Genomic DNA, 17,093 nt, shown 5'->3' with positions numbered 1-17,093 from the left:
TTAGCATCAATGGATACGCCACGATGAGAAACGATGTGTCCAAGGAAAGAGATCTCCTTTACAGCTAAATTTAACTTCTTGGGATTTACTGTCAATCCTGCTGTTCTTAAACGGGTAAAGACTTCCTCTAAATGTTTGAGATGGTCTTCAAAAGACTCTGAATATATCACACAATCATCCAAAAAATTTAAAACATATCTGAACTTAATGTCACTGAAAATGTGGTCTAACAGTCGTGTCAAAACTTGAGCTCCTGTTGCTAACCCAAAAGGCACCCTAGTGAATTGGTATAGGTTCCAAGGCACACAGAAAGCCGTCAATGCTTTGGATCGGTCAGAGAGAGGAATTTGATGGTAGGCCTGATTCAAATCGATACAACTGAAATACCTAGCCTTACTAAACCAATGAAATGCAGAGTGCAGATCGGGGAGTGGAACTTGTTCAATCTCAATATATTGATTTAATTTACGAAAGTCAATAACACAACGCCATTGTTGTTCAGTAGGATTTTCACTTTGCGTCCCTTTGGGAACCAGGAAGGCAGCACTAGAGTGAGGGGAAATAGAAGGCTCAATTATATTTTTTGATAGTAATTCGTCAATATGATTCCTCATAACTTCCATCTTAGGTGGGGATAACTTATAGGGATGTGACTTAACTACCACGTTTTCCTTCAGTTTTATGTCGTATTCGATTAGATGCGTCAATCCTAACTTCTTAGTAAGGACATCTGGAAATTTAGCACAAAGATCTTCTACAGCCTTCCTTTCACTGGGAGTTAACAAATCCTTGGTCTTGCTATCACTCACAATTAAATTGTTTTTTGAAACTTTGCCCTGGGAAGTATGGGTGACTAAGTCAGGATCACTACAATTGGCTAACGGAATCTTTACTTTGCGGTTAAACTTAAAGTACAAGTATTGTGATTGAATATCCAAAACTAACCCAGCCTTACTTATAAAATCAGCTCCTAATATACATCCCATTCCTAAATTTCTTGAAACTAAAAACTTCAGTTACCATGTAAAATCTGAAATTCTTACTTTAACAGTGGCTAATCCTTCAATTGCAATAGGTGAACTGGTGGCCGTGACACAAGTTATGTCTGTAGAAACCCATTCATACACAAGATCCCTTTTTTGTAAAGTAGCATAAAGGTCATGGCTGATCAAACATCTAGAAGAACCTGAATCCATTAAAGCATTTACACACAATCCTCCAAAATTTACTCTGACCCAGGGGACTCCATAGTTACTCCTAGAAACTGTAGAAATGTTAGCTGACAACTTGTTTGTTTTAGCCCTGGTCCATTGTCGCCTGTACTTTCTCTTGGGTTTATGACGCCGTGAAACGTTTTGAGGTACGTGCCGGCCAAACGCCCTCACGCCAACTAGTTTTTTGGATCACTACGACCTTGCCTACAAAACCTCCAAATATGTCCGACTTGACCGCAGTTGTAACATCGAGGTGGTCCCCGTGCACCATCTTGTCTTGGGAAGTGTTCTTGACCAGTAGTACTTGGTGGCTTTGAAGTTGATTCTCTGACAGCATTGACTGCGCTTCGTTGTCCCAAAAATTTTCCCCCTGAAAAGTTCTGAATCGGGGTACGGTGTCTATCGGCATACCCTAGGTTCTGAGAGTAAATGCACAATCTGTCTAGTTCTTGAAGATTGGTAGGCCTAGTTGAAAATACAAAGCGGGACCTTTCGACCGGGTTTAATCCCTCAAGGATAACATTTACCAATTCCGCCTCATTCACTGGTACGCGTAAGAGCTCAGCGGATCCTTTTATATCAGCTATGTAACATGGCAGTGGTTCCCCATTCCGTTGGAGCCTATGAAAAAGTTCTTGTTTCATTCCCTGATATTGCCGGTTTGGGATAAAAAATTCAATGATGTCCCCATGGTACTTATCGAAAGACCACCCCTCGCTTAAGGCTAATTTTGTTCTCTCGGCCAGAGGTCCTCGGGTGAAAGGATAAATTAAGTGCAATAGTTCCAAGTCAGTAGCACCCGGTTGCTGTTTCATTTTGAGAACTCGCCTTAAGAAATCCATTAGTTTAGGCAAAAACAATCCATCAGTCTCAGGTATTTCCTTCAAAAATCTATCCATTGGGTGGGGTAATTTACTATACAATGATACCTTACTAACCTGGCTAGTTACTCTGTTTACCTCTTCCCTAGCGTTGAAATGCTGGTTCGGTGAACTCAAATTTATTAGACTGTGGGATGTGGCTTGGTTTAGGTTAGGTTCGGTTTTACTCTGGGGACTTTCGATACTTCCCCCCTCTACAGTATTCTCTATAGGCCTATGCTGTTCAGGATGTACCACCAGTGGCTGCAAAATCTTTAATTCCTGCTGCTCCTTTTCTTCTTCCCCAGCCTTCGTTGTTGGTTCATTAGAGGCTGCCTCTATCCTCTCTAATTCTCTCAATCTGTCTTCGATTACCTTAAGAAGGTTAGGCGTTAGAGATTGCATACCTTGTACAGCCTTCTTTTCCTTAGCATCCATACCCTCCCCTAAACTTACGAGGATCCCTAGCCGCCTCAACAAATGTTCAAGTCTAGCTTTGTATCGTTTCAGGGCACTGTGTGAACTTTCTACATCAATTCCCTCTACTATACCAGAAAACTCTTCGTACCTGCGATAACAACGATTCACCTCATCTGTGACCTTAAAATAACTTACACCCTCAAGGTTCTTTGCATCAGAATCAACATTGTGCGAAAAAGCTTGACGCAAATTACGCCTCATCGAGTTCACATCTAATTTCTCAAAATCCAGTCCACGTACCGCTAACTCAAAAATAAGATCCTCTTTCAACAAAAGGTCCGGATTGAAAGCCATGTTGGTTCGCCCTAATTTAACAACAACCTAACACAAACTAAATAAAGCGTCTTTTCTTTTACCTAGCACATCTTTACTTTCCACTCCTCTACAAAAAGGAAAAACTTTAAAAATTTACTTTATCACAGCCCGTTCCTCGACCTGTTAGCAGAGTGGCGCAGAATTTGTACCACCTGAAGGGTGGGACAATCTCAAACAGGTCAGCAGGACCGGGAAATGATAACACATCGTAACTGACTCACCCTGATTTATTAAAAGAAAAACAAATACCCTTTTACAAACTGGTTCAAACCATAAATGACAAATTTACTACAAGTATGATAAAAGCGTAGACAAATTCCTAAATAATTAACACCTGAAAAGTCAAAATGTTGAATTACTTATCAACTAAAACCTTTGTTTCGCCAACCTTAACACAAGACGAGATTTTGGGCCCAAAACTCTTAAAAGATACAAATACTTAAATAAAATTACAACCTGCAATAAAGAAACTAACTATAAATCTAAACAGTAATTCCTGGGACACCAAGTCTGTGCTGTAACCTATTGAAGCTTGGCCAAAAAATTTATAAAAGTTAAAGTTAAGTGAAATTTAATCAAAACATCTTTTAATTCTTCCCAGTATGGGTTTACAGAATAAAATTCAATATAAAATGAGTTAAAGTTAAAGCTAAAATTCAGAACAGATAAAACAGTTTAACGTTACAAGAATCTCTACCAAAAATTCGCTGGAAATCACCAAGTTAAAGTTAGGCCAGAAATAATAACCAAAATTTATAAAGTTGTATACATGAAGTTAATTTGAGTCCATGGGTGCACCCACTAAGTTCAAATAGGCCTAGGCCTAATTTAGATTTCACTTTGAAAGTTGTAGATCAGTCCATCCGCTGAAGCAAAATAATTTCCAAAAAGTTTAGAAGTCACCTGAGTATCGAGCAATTTTGAGGTGTGTTGGCGAGGTGGACAGAAGTAGGTAGTTGCCCATGGATGTACTCTAGCGTTGAAAAACTCCAGGTCCGACAGACTCAAAAAGGGTCCTCGCCTCCAAACACAGGGTAGACAAGAGGTTCCTCTAAGTGGTGTTGCTTTCCCATACCCAGGTGTCTAGGCTAGTAGGCCTGCGGCTTCAAGTTAGTTCTACGATGACCTCAGCGTGTTCGTCCCAGGAAGTCGAACCCCTGTTACGAAAAACTTCATACATAGTAATCTGTATACAATAGGTCTAAGTTTTAAATGAAAGTGAAACTCGTTACATCTTTAACACTCAAAATTTGAGATTCATTTAGTTCACATTACATGTTAGAACATTTTGATATTTAAAGAAAATAGCTACATACAATTGGAAATAAAACCTACTAAAACCAAATCTGAACTGACAAAGATAAGTTTCCTTTTTTTTTACAAGTGTTTCCATAATAGGCCTAAGTAGTATAACTCACTATTTTATTAAAATTTACAAAATTTATAGAAACCAAAATATTTATGCCTGTGTGAAACAATAACAGTGTTTTTCCTTTATCTGCAAAACCAAATCGCCACATGTGCCGTTAACCAGTCATTGGATCTGGTAGGCCTAGCCTGCAATCTTTAGTCCTATCCTTCCAGCTAACTAAAAGACCAGAAATTAAATTTATCTTAAACACAGAGCCTCCTGGATGTCTGACAAAGTTACAGCAATGCAATAAACAATAATTAATCGTTACTAGATACCAATACAGAGATTTCTTTCAAAAATATACCTGCCAAATAATTCAAGTGTAGGCCTAGGCTAGTGGGTATGATACAGTTTATTTTATACTCATTAAACAAAGGAAAAGAAATTTTACAAGTCAGGGATTAAAATGAGATTAACAGAACTTTTGAATCTTAAAAAATGTGTAACATTTTAACAGGTATGAAACTTCCTACCGGCGAAACGAACTAATCAGCATTTTTCTCTGAGTCAGTTTTGAGATCTTAATTAGTAGTTAATACAAATTCAACTTACCATTATAATGGGGTTGTGGGTGAGTCAGTCAAACATGAAATTTAAAATGATATCACTCAAACATATTTAAGGAAACAAAATTCAAAAGACTTAGGTAAAAGTTCTAGAGTGAGAAAAACTACATGGTACTTCTCTGCAAGATGGCGAGGCAAGAGAAAAAGAAACCGGGACGCCGACTCAACTAACGACTGAAACCAAAACCGAAACTTAAACAACAGTAGCGGATTTAAACATAGTCAAACGACTGGAAAAAGTAACACAAAATTAATATCGTCCACCAACATGATTTCCAATACGCCTTAAATTCTAAACCAAAGTAATATTAAATATCTCAAACAAATAAACTTCCACTTGATTTCCTATAACGTTGTCAATTTTCGGGTTGTCATTGCCGATGCTCCCAGTTCTACCACACACGCAAAATAAAATCTCAGAAACTCGGTGTTCTCGCACTATAAGAATGTTTTAGAGAAAACTCTCATCATTGATTAAGTTCTCTTATGACCCAAAAAAACTGGTGACGGAAAAAATTCAAAAATTTCTGGTGAATTTCCGGCACAAAATGTAACATGTTAAAATGTAACATGTTAAAATGTAACATGTTAAAAATGTAACATGTTAAAATGTAATATGTTAAAATGTTACATGTTAAAATGTAACATCCTAAAATGTAACATTTTAAAATGTAACATTGTAAAATGTAACATGTTAAAATGTAACATTTTAAAATGTAAAATGTTAAAATGTAACATTTTAAAATGTAAAATGTTAAAATGTAACATTTTAAAATGTAAAATGTTAAAATGTAACATTTTAAAATGTAACATGTTAAAATGTAACATTTTAAAATGTAACATGTTAAATGTAACATTTTATCATGTTAAAATGCAACATGTTAAAATGTAACATGTTAAAATGTAACATGTTAAAATGTAACATGTTAAAAATGTAACATGTTAAAATGTAATATGTTAAAATGTTACATGTTAAAATGTAACATCCTAAAATGTAACATTTTAAAATGTAACATTGTAAAATGTAACATTTTAAAATGTAACATTGTAAAATGTAACATGTTAAAATGTAACATTTTAAAATGTAACGTCGTAAAATGTAACATTTTTTAATGTAACATGTTAAAATATAACATTTTATCATGTTAAAATGCAACATGTTAAAATGTAACATGTTAAAATGTAACATATTAAAATGTATCAGTTTATCGTGTTAAAATGCAACATGTTAAGATGTAGAATATTAAAATGTAACAAGTTAAAATGTAACATGTTAAAATGTAATACGTTAAAATGTTACATGTTAAAATGTAACATCCTAAAATGTAACATTTTAAAATGTAACATTGTAAAATGTAACATGTTAAAATGTAACGTCGTAAAATGTAACATGTTAAAATGTAACATGTTAAAATTGTAACATGTTAAAATGTAACATTGTAAAATAAAAAATGTTAAAATGTAACATTTTAAAATGTAACAAGTTAAAATGTAACATTTTAAAATGTTACATGTTAAAATGTAACATTTTAAAATGTAACATGTTAAAATGTAACATATTAAATTTAACATGTTAAAATGTAACATGTTAAAATGTAATATGTTAAAATGTTACATGTTAAAATGTAACGTCGTAAAATGTAACATGTTAAAATGTAACATGTTAAAATGTAACATGTTAAAATGTAACATGTTAAAATGTAACATTTTAAAATGTAACATGTTAAAATGTAACATTTTAAAATGTAACATGTTAAAATGTAACATTTTAAAATGTAACATGTTATAATGTAACATTTTAAAATGTAACATGTTAAATGTAACATTTTATCATGTTAAAATGCAACATGTTAAAATGTAACATATTAAAATGTAACACGTTAAAATGTAACATTTTATCATGTTAAAATGTAATATGCTAAAATGTAACATGTTAAAATGTAACATTTTAAAATGTAACATGTTAAAATGTAACATTTTAATATGTAACATGATAAAATGTAACATTTTATCATGTTAAAATGCAACATGTTAAAATGTAACATATTAAAATTTAACATGTTAAAATGTAACATGTTAAAATGTAATATGTTAAAATGTTACATGTTAAAATGTAACGTCGTAAAATGTAACATGTTCAAATGTAACATGTTAAAATGTAACATTTTAAAATGTAAAATGTTAAAATGTAACATTTTAAAATAAAAAATGTTAAAATGTAACATTTTAAAATGTAACAAGTTAAAATGTAACATTTTAAAATAAAAAATGTTAAAATGTAACATTTTAAAATGTAAAATGTTAAAATGTAACTTGTTAAAATGTAACATATTAAAATGTAACATGTTAAAATGAAACATTTGATCATGTTAAGATGCAACATGTTAAAATGTAACATATTAAAATGTATTATGTTAAAATGTAACATGTTAAAATGTAATATGTTAAAATGTAACATGTTAAAATGTAACATCCTAAAATGTAACATTTTAAAATGTAACATGTTAAAATGTAACATGTTAAAATGTAATATGCTAAAATGTAACATGTTAAAATGTAATATGCTAAAATGTAACATGCTAAAATTTAACATCGTAAAATGTAACATGTTAAAATGCAACATGTTATAATGTAACATATTAAAATGTAACATGTTAAAATGTAACATTTTATCATGTTAAAATGTAACATGTAAAAACGTAATATGCTAAAATGTAACATGTTAAAATGTAACATCGTAAAATGTAACATTTTTAAATGTAACGTGTTAAAATGTAACATTTTATTATGTTAAAATGCAACATGTTAAAATGTAACATTTTATCATGTTAAAATGCAACATGTTAAAATGTAACATATTAAAATTTAACATGTTAAAATGTAACATGTAAAAACTTAATATGCTAAAATGTAACATGTTAAAATGTAACATCGTAAAATGTAACATTTTTAAATGTATCGTGTTAAAATGCAACATGTTAAGATGTAGAATATTAAAATGTAACAAGTTAAAATGTAACATGTTAAAATGTAATATGTTAAAATGTTACATGTTAAAATGTAACATCCTAAAATGTAACATTTTAAAATGTAACATTGTAAAATGTAACATGTTAAAATGTAACGTCGTAAAATGTAACATGTTAAAATGTAACATGTTAAAATTGTAACATGTTAAAATGTAACATTGTAAAATAAAAAATGTTAAAATGTAACATTTTAAAATGTAACAAGTTAAAATGTAACATTTTAAAATGTTACATGTTAAAATGTAACATTTTAAAATGTAACATGTTAAAATGTAACATATTAAAATTTAACATGTTAAAATGTAACATGTTAAAATGTAATATGTTAAAATGTTACATGTTAAAATGTAACGTCGTAAAATGTAACATGTTAAAATGTAACATGTTAAAATGTAACATTTTAAAATGTAACATGTTAAAATGTAACATTTTAAAATGTAACATGTTAAAATGTAACATTTTAAAATGTAACATGTTATAATGTAACATTTTAAAATGTAACATGTTAAATGTAACATTTTATCATGTTAAAATGCAACATGTTAAAATGTAACATATTAAAATGTAACACGTTAAAATGTAACATTTTATCATGTTAAAATGTAATATGCTAAAATGTAACATGTTAAAATGTAACATTTTAAAATGTAACATGTTAAAATGTAACATTTTAATATGTAACATGATAAAATGTAACATTTTATCATGTTAAAATGCAACATGTTAAAATGTAACATATTAAAATTTAACATGTTAAAATGTAACATGTTAAAATGTAATATGTTAAAATGTTACATGTTAAAATGTAACGTCGTAAAATGTAACATGTTCAAATGTAACATGTTAAAATGTAACATTTTAAAATGTAACATGTTAAAATGTAACATTTTAAAATAAAAAATGTTAAAATGTAACATTTTAAAATGTAACAAGTTAAAATGTAACATTTTAAATAAAAAATTTTAAAATGTAACATTTTAAAATGTAAAATGTTAAAATGTAACTTGTTAAAATGTAACATATTAAAATGTAACATGTTAAAATGAAACATTTGATCATGTTAAGATGCAACATGTTAAAATGTAACATATTAAAATGTATTATGTTAAAATGTAACATGTTAAAATGTAATATGTTAAAATGTAACATGTTAAAATGTAACATCCTAAAATGTAACATTTTAAAATGTAACATGTTAAAATGTAACATGTTAAAATGTAATATGCTAAAATGTAACATGTTAAAATGTAATATGCTAAAATGTAACATGCTAAAATTTAACATCGTAAAATGTAACATGTTAAAATGCAACATGTTATAATGTAACATATTAAAATGTAACATGTTAAAATGTAACATTTTATCATGTTAAAATGTAACATGTAAAAACGTAATATGCTAAAATGTAACATGTTAAAATGTAACATCGTAAAATGTAACATTTTTAAATGTAACGTGTTAAAATGTAACATTTTATTATGTTAAAATGCAACATGTTAAAATGTAACATTTTATCATGTTAAAATGCAACATGTAAAATGTAACATATTAAAATTTAACATGTTAAAATGTAACATGTTAAAATGTAATATGTTAAAATGTTACATGTTAAAATGTAACGTCGTAAAATGTAACATGTTAAAATGTAACATGTTAAAATGTAACATTTTAAAATGTAACATGTTAAAATGTAACATTTTAAAATGTAACATGTTAAAATGTAACATTTTAAAATGTAACATGTTAAAATGTAACATTTTAAAATGTAACATGTTAAATGTAACATTTTATCATGTTAAAATGCAACATGTTAAAATGTAACATATTAAAATGTAACACGTTAAAATGTAACTTTTTATCATGTTAAAATGTAATATGCTAAAATGTAACATGTTAAAATGTAACATTTTAAAATGTAACATGTTAAAATGTAACATTTTAAAATGTAACATGATAAAATGTAACATTTTATCATGTTAAAATGCAACATGTTAAAATGTAACATATTAAAATGTAACATGTTAAAATGTAATATATTAAAATGTAACATGTTAAAATTTCACATTTTATCATGTTAAAATGCAACATGTTAAAATGTAACATATTAAAATGTAACATGTTAAAATGTAACACGTTAAAATGTAATATGCTAAAATGTAACATGTTAAAATGTAACACGTTAAAATGTAATATGCTAAAATGTAACATGTTAAAATGTAACATCGTAAAATGTAACATTTTTAAATGTAACGTGTTAAAATGTAACATTTTATTATGTTAAAATGCAACATGTTAAAATGTAACATTTTATCATGTTAAAATGCAACATGTTAAAATGTAACATATTAAAATTTAACATGTTAAAATGTAACATGTTAAAATGTAACATATTAAAATGTAACACGTTAAAATGTAACATTTTATCATGTTAAAATGTAATATGCTAAAATGTAACATGTTAAAATGTAACACATTAAAATGTAACATGTTAAAATGTAACATTTTATCATGTTAAAATGCAACATGTTAAAATGTAACATATTAAAATGTATTATGTTAAAATGTAACATGTTAAAATGTAATATGTTAAAATGTAACATGTTAAAAAGTAACATCCTAAAATGTAACATGGTAAAATGTAACATTTTATCATGTTAAAATGCAACATGTTAAAATGTAACATCCTAAAATGTAACATTTTATCATGTTAAAAAGCAACATTTTAAAATGTAACATATTAAAATATAACATGTTAAAATGTAACATATTAAAATGTATTATGTTAAAAAGTAACATGTTAAAATGTAATATGTTAAAATGTAACATGATAAAATGTAACATCGTAAAATGTAACATTTTAAAATGTAACATGTTAAAATGTAACATTTTATCATGTTAAAATGTAACATATTAAAATGTAACATATTAAAATGTAACAAGTTAAAATGTAACATGTTAAAATGTAATATGTTAAAATGTTACATGTTAAAATGTAATATCCTAAAATGTAACATTTTAAAATGTAACATGTTAAAATGTAACGTCGTAAAATGTAACATGTTAAAATGTAACATTTTAAAATAAAAAAAGTTAAAATGTAACATTTTAAAATGTAACAAGTTAAAATGTAACATTTTAAAATGTAACATATTAAAATGTATTATGTTAAAATGTAACATGTTAAAATGTAATATGTTAAAATGTAACATGTTAAAATGTAACATCCTAAAATGTAACATTTTTAAATGTAACATGTTAAAATGTAACATGTTAAAATGTAATATGCTAAAATGTAACATGCTAAAATTTAACATCGTAAAATGTAACATGTTAAAATGCAACATGTTATAATGTAACATATTAAAATGTAACATGTTAAAATGTAACATTTTATCATGCTAAAATGTAACATGTAAAAACGTAATATGCTAAAATGTAACATGTTAAAATGTAACATCGTAAAATGTAACATTTTTAAATGTAACATGTTAAAATATAACATTTTATCATGTTAAAATGCAACATGTTAAAATATAACATGTTAAAATGTAACATATTAAAATGTAACATGCTAAAATGTAACAGTTTATCATGTTAAAATGCAACATAATAAGATGTAGAATATTAAGATGTAACATTTTAAAATGTAACATCTTATCATGTTAAAATGCAACATGTTAAAATGTAACATATTAAAATGTAACATGTTAAAATATAACATGTTAAAATGTAATATGCTAAAATGTAACATGTTAAAATGTAATATGCTAAAATGTAACATGCTAAAATGTAACATCGTAAAATGTAACATTTTAAAATAAAACATGTTAAAATGTAACATTTTATCATGTTAAAATGCAACATGTTATAATGTAACATATTAAAATGTAACATGTTAAAATGTAACATTTTATCATGATAAAATGTAACATGTAAAAACGTAATATGCTAAAATGTAACATGTTAAAATGTAACATCGTAAAATGTAACATTTTTAAATGTAACGTGTTAAAATGTAACATTTTATTATGTTAAAATGCAACATGTTAAAATGTAACATTTTATCATGTTAAAATGTAACATGTTAAAATGTAACATTTTATCATGTTAAAATGCAACATGTTTAAATGTAACATATTAAAATGTAACATGTTAAAATGTAACATGTTAAAATGTAATATGTTAAAATGTTACATGTTAAAATGTAACGTCGTAAAATGTAACATGTTAAAATGTAACATGTTAAAATGTAACATTTTAAAATGTAACATGTTAAAATGTAACATTTTAAAATGTAACATGTTAAAATGTAACATTTTAAAATGTAACATGTTAAAATGTAACATTTTAAAATGTAACATGTTTAAATGTAACATTTTAAAATGTAACATGTTTAAATGTAACATTTTAAAATGTAACATGTTAAAATGTAACATTTTAAAATGTAACATGTTTAAATGTAACATATTAAAATGTATTATGTTAAAATGTAACATGTTAAAATGTAATATGTTAAAATGTAACATGTTAAAATGTAACATCCTAAAATGTAACATTTTTAAATGTAACGTGTTAAAATGTAACATTTTATTATGTTAAAATGCAACATGTTAAAATGTAACATTTTATCATGTTAAAATGCCACATGTTAAAATGTAACATATTAAAATTTAACATGTTAAAATGTAACATGTTAAAATGTAATATGTTAAAATGTTACATGTTAAAATGTAACGTCGTAAAATGTAACATGTTAAAATGTAACATGTTAAAATGTAACATTTTAAAATGTAACATGTTAAAATGTAACATTTTAAAATGTAACATGTTAAAATGTAACATTTTAAAATGTAACATGTTAAATGTAACATGTTAAATGTAACATTTTATCATGTTAAAATGCAACATGTTAAAATGTAACATATTAAAATGTAACACGTTAAAATGTAACTTTTTATCATGTTAAAATGTAATATGCTAAAATGTAACATGTTAAAATGTAACATTTTAATATGTAACATGTTAAAATGTAACATTTTAAAATGTAACATGATAAAATGTAACATTTTATCATGTTAAAATGCAACATGTTAAAATGTAACATATTAAAATGTAACATGTTAAAATGTAATATATTAAAATGTAACATGTTAAAATTTCACATTTTATCATGTTAAAATGCAACATGTTAAAATGTAACATATTAAAATGTAACATGTTAAAATGTAACACGGTAAAATGTAATATGCTAAAATGTAACATGTTAAAATGTAACATCGTAAAATGTAACATTTTTAAATGTAACGTGTTAAAATGTAACATTTTATTATGTTAAAATGCAACATGTTAAAATGTAACATTTTATCATGTTAAAATGCAACATGTTAAAATGTAACATATTAAAATTTAACATGTTAAAATGTAACATGTTAAAATGTAACTTATTAAAATGTAACACGTTAAAATGTAACATTTTATCATGTTAAAATGTAATATGCTAAAATGTAACATGTTAAAATGTAACACATTAAAATGTAACATGTTAAAATGTAACATTTTATCATGTTAAAATGCAACATGTTAAAATGTAACATATTATAATGTATTATGTTAAAATGTAACATGTTAAAATGAAATATGTTAAAATGTAACATGTTAAAATGTAACATCCTAAAATGTAACATTTTAAAATGTAACATGGTAAAATGTAACATTTTATCATGTTAAAATGCAACATGTTAAAATGTAACATCCTAAAATGTAACATTTTATCATGTTAAAAAGCAACATTTTAAAATGTAACATATTAAAATATAACATGTTAAAATGTAACATATTAAAATGTATTATGTTAAAAAGTAACATGTTAAAATGTAATATGTTAAAATGTAACATGATAAAATGTAACATCGTAAAATGTAACATTTTAAAATGTAACATGTTAAAATGTAACATTTTATCATGTTAAAATGTAACATATTAAAATGTAACATATTAAAATGTAACAAGTTAAAATGTAACATGTTAAAATGTAATATGTTAAAATGTTACATGTTAAAATGTAACATCCTAAAATGTAACATTTTAAAATGTAACATTGTAAAATGTAACATGTTAAAATGTAACGTCGTAAAATGTAACATGTTAAAATGTAACATGTTAAAATTGTAACATGTTAAAATTTAACATTTTAAAATAAAAAATGTTAAAATGTAACATTTTAAAATGTAACAAGTTAAAATGTAACATTTTAAAATGTAACATGTTAAAATGTAACATTTTAAAATGTAACATGTTAAAATGTAACATTTTTAAATGTAACATGTTAAAATGTAACTTGTTAAAATGTAACATATTAAAATGTAACATGTTAAAATGAAACATTTGATCATGTTAAAATGCAACATGTTAAAATGTAACATATTAAAATGTATTATGTTAAAATGTAACATGTTAAAATGTAATATGTTAAAATGTAACATGTTAAAATGTAACATCCTAAAATGTAACATTTTTAAATGTAACATGTTAAAATGTAACATGTTAAAATGTAATATGCTAAAATGTAACATGCTAAAATTTAACATCGTAAAATGTAACATGTTAAAATGCAACATGTTATAATGTAACATATTAAAATGTAACATGTTAAAATGTAACATTTTATCATGTTAAAATGTAACATGTAAAAACGTAATATACTAAAATGTAACATCGTAAAATGTAACATTTTTAAATGTAACATGTTAAAATATAACATGTTAAAATGTAACATATTAAAATGTAACATGCTAAAATGTAACAGTTTATCATGTTAAAATGCAACATAATAAGATGTAGAATATTAAGATGTAACATTTTAAAATGTAACATTTTATCATGTTAAAATGCAACATGTTAAAATGTAACATTTTATCATGTTAAAATGCAACATGTTAAAATGTAACATATTAAAATGTAACATGTTAAAATGTAACATGTTAAAATGTAATATGCTAAAATGTAACATGCTAAAATTTAACATCGTAAAATGTAACATTTTAAAATAAAACATGTTAAAATGTAACATTTTATCATGTTAAAATGCAACATGTTATAATGTAACATATTAAAATGTAACATGTTAAAATGTAACATGTAAAAACGTAATATGCTAAAATGTAACATGTTAAAATGTAACATCGTAAAATGTAACATTTTTAAATGTAACGTGTTAAAATGTAACATTTTATTATGTTAAAATGCAACATGTTAAAATGTAACATTTTATCATGTTAAAATGTAACATGTTAAAATGTAACATTTTATCATGTTAAAATGCAACATGTTAAAATGTAACATATTAAAATGTAACATGTTAAAATGTAACATGTTAAAATGTAATATGTTAAAATGTTACATGTTAAAATGTAACGTCGTAAAATGTAACATGTTAAAATGTAACATGTTAAAATGTAACATTTTAAAATGTAACATGTTAAAATGTAACATTTTAAAATGTAACATGTTAAAATGTAACATTTTAAAATGTAACATGTTAAAATGTAACATTTTAAAATGTAACATGTTAAAATGTAACATTTTAAAATGTAACAAGTTAAAATGTAACATTTTAAAATGTAACATGTTAAAATGTAACATTTTAAAATGTAACATGTTGAAATGTAACATTTTAAAATGTAACATGTTTAAACGTAACATTTTAAAATGTAACATGTTAAATGTAACATTTTATCATGTTAAAATGCAACATGTTAAAATGTAACATATTAAAATGTAACATGTTAAAATGTAACATATTAAAATGTATTATGTTAAAATGTAACATGTTAAAATGTAATATGTTAAAATGTAACATGTTAAAATGTAACATCCTAAAATGTAACACTTTAAAATGTAACATGGTAAAATGTAACATTTTATCATGTTAAAATGCAACATGTTAAAATGTAACATCCTAAAATGTAACATTTTAAAATGTAACATGTAAATGTAACATTTTATCATGTTAAAATGCAACATTTTAAAATGTAACATATTAAAATGTAACATGTTAAAATGTAACATATTAAAATGTATTATGTTAAAAAGTAACATGTTAAAATGTAATATGTTAAAATGTAACATGATAAAATGTAATATCGTAAAATGTAACATTGTAAAATGTAACATGTTAAAATGTAACATTTTATCATGTTAAAATGCAACATGTTAAAATGTAACATATTACAATGTAACATGATAAAATGTAACATTTTATCATGTTAAAATGCAACATGTTAAAATGTAACATATTAAAATGTAACATGTTAAAATGTAATATATTAAAATGTAACATGTTAAATTTTCACATTTTATCATGTTAAAATGCAACATGTTAAAATGTAACATATTAAAATGTAACATGTTAAAATGTAACATGTTAAAATGTAATATGCTAAAATGTAACTTGTTAAAATGTAATATGTTAAAATGTTACATGTTAAAATGTAACATCGTAAAATGTAACATTTGAAAATGTAACATTTTAAAATGTAACATGTTAAAATGTAACATTTTATCATGTTAAAATGCAACATGTTAAAATGTAACATTTTATCATGTTAAAATGCAACATGTTAAAATGTAACATATTAAAATGTAACAATTTTTTAAAATGTTAAAATGCAACATGTTGAAATGTAACATATTAAAATGTAACATGTTAATATGTAACATTTTATCATGTTAAAATGCAACATGTTAAAATGTAACATATTAAAATGTAACATGTTAAAATGTAACATTTTATCATGTTAAAATGCAACATGTTAAAATGTAACATATTAAAATGTAACATGTTAAAATGTAACATGTTAAAATGTAACATGTTAAAAATGTAACATGTTAAAATGTAATATGTTAAAATGTTACATGTTAAAATGTAACATCCTAAAATGTAACATTTTAAAATGTAACATTGTAAAATGCAACATGTTAAAATGTAACATTTTATCATGTTAAAATGTAACATGTTAAAATGTAACATTTTATCATGTTAAAATGCAACATGTTTAAATGTAACATATTAAAATGTAACATGTTAAAATGTTACATGTTAAAATGTAATATGTTAAAATGTTACATGTTAAAATGTAACGTCGTAAAATGTAACATGTTAAAATGTAACATGTTAAAATGTAACATGTTAAAATGTAACATTTTAAAATGTAACA

General features: G+C 25.0%; 1 long non-coding RNA gene across 1 annotated transcript; it reads right to left on the bottom strand.

Moving 5' to 3' along the window:
- Nucleotides 1-3,078: 3,078 nt before the first annotated feature.
- LOC129005928 (uncharacterized) lies at nucleotides 3,079-4,916 on the bottom strand. Its single transcript, XR_008491883.1, has 2 exons — nucleotides 4,836-4,916; nucleotides 3,079-4,026 (listed from the first exon to the last, which is right to left on the bottom strand). It is a non-coding gene; the product is annotated as an uncharacterized LOC129005928 (long non-coding RNA).
- Between the last annotated feature and the right edge of the window lie 12,177 nt (nucleotides 4,917-17,093).

This window comes from Macrosteles quadrilineatus, unplaced genomic scaffold (assembly GCF_028750875.1).
Source record: "Macrosteles quadrilineatus isolate MER2022 unplaced genomic scaffold, UCM_ALF_1.0 Scaffold_45__1_contigs__length_977938, whole genome shotgun sequence".
Taxonomy (NCBI): Eukaryota; Metazoa; Arthropoda; class Insecta; order Hemiptera; family Cicadellidae; genus Macrosteles; species Macrosteles quadrilineatus.
Note: the sequence above shows the minus strand (reverse complement) of the source record. Positions and strands in the feature narration are given on the sequence as shown.